This window comes from Rhagoletis pomonella, unplaced genomic scaffold (assembly GCF_013731165.1).
Source record: "Rhagoletis pomonella isolate Grant_MI unplaced genomic scaffold, Rhpom_1.0 Rhpom_scaffold_00194, whole genome shotgun sequence".
Lineage (NCBI taxonomy): Eukaryota > Metazoa > Arthropoda > Insecta > Diptera > Tephritidae > Rhagoletis > Rhagoletis pomonella.
Window position 1 is genome coordinate 104,407 of NW_023458748.1, and position 1,363 is coordinate 105,769.

Below are 1,363 nucleotides of genomic sequence, written 5' to 3' on the forward strand. Positions count from 1 at the left end.
AAATAAACACTTTTCAGTAGTAGTTTTACATGCACTTTTTAGAGTGTGGCTCTTCCCGTCGCGCTATCCTCCACCATATCTCTGCCTGGCCATAAATTATCCTGCTACCCGGAAAATTAGTTTCCAAGAGAGTTTTATATTTGTCTAGCAACGACGTGGTATAAGTTCCATCAGATTTTCTGAGAGAATCAAGCCTAACCGTCAGATCCTGTTGAAGTACCTTACACAGCCTGTCAGACTCTTTCATGTTGTCGATATCATTGCAGAAGCCTTTAAAGAGCTTAATTTTGACATGCGAATATGCCTCTAATATTCCTTCTGCACGTTATTATATTCGGACCAGTCCTCCTCTCTACGGGGTTTTAAAGCCCTATTCAGAAGTTTTCTGGACCTTTTTCGAAGTTTTGTGAGTTCAGTATTTCACCATGGGACCGCTTTTCCATGCCTGCTTCTTCTTAGCGGACATATTTTCTCAAAACACCCAATCAAAGTAATCGTTACCTCGCGGGACGCCTCTTATATTGATTTAATGTTTTTGAGTTTAGAGAGATTTGGTATTATCGTTTCAAGGAACGAACCAAACTTCTCCCAGTCCGCCTTTCGAGGATTCCGACATTTTTGCACTTGATACCACACACACTATACCACAGAAACTTTTTCAATTATAGAAGCATTCTATGATAACCAGGGTGTCCAGATTGTTTAAAAATAAAGCGCAATTCCTGCAAAAAATCGCCAAAATTCGCCAATGTTTTTTTTTTTAAATTCATGAAATCGATTAACAAATCTTTTATTTAAAAAATTAGATCTTGTTATCATATAGTTTTTAAAACCAAAAACGAATATAATACCTTCAGAAGGTAATAATAAATAACACAAATCGCTTATATAATAGTGATGTACAAACAATTTTCTTTACAAATACGCATAATTTTTAAAAATATTTGTTTCAACACATTTTGCAATAGGACAGCGCAATTATTAAATTTATTATTCATATTAATTGATTAATCGCACAATCCGCTTTTAAGAGCTCGGCGCTAAATTTAAAATAAAAACCTATAATAAGGCGAGATCAGCTATTTCCACAATTTCTTCAAAATCACCTATAGTGCCTGAATTATTTACATTTATGCACAGTATACAGTAATCCAGATAGGCAAAACAAAAAATTTAAATATGCTTATTTGACAATTTATTTGCATGTATTGGTTGATATTTTTTCACAGTTGTCGTTTTCTTTAACCCAAATGAAATCCAATTTCAATATTTTCTTATAGTGGAAAATATTTTCAAGACCCATAAAATAAAACAACGAGAAAAAAAAAATTCCTAGCAAATCAGGCTGGCAGTGTAAGCGATT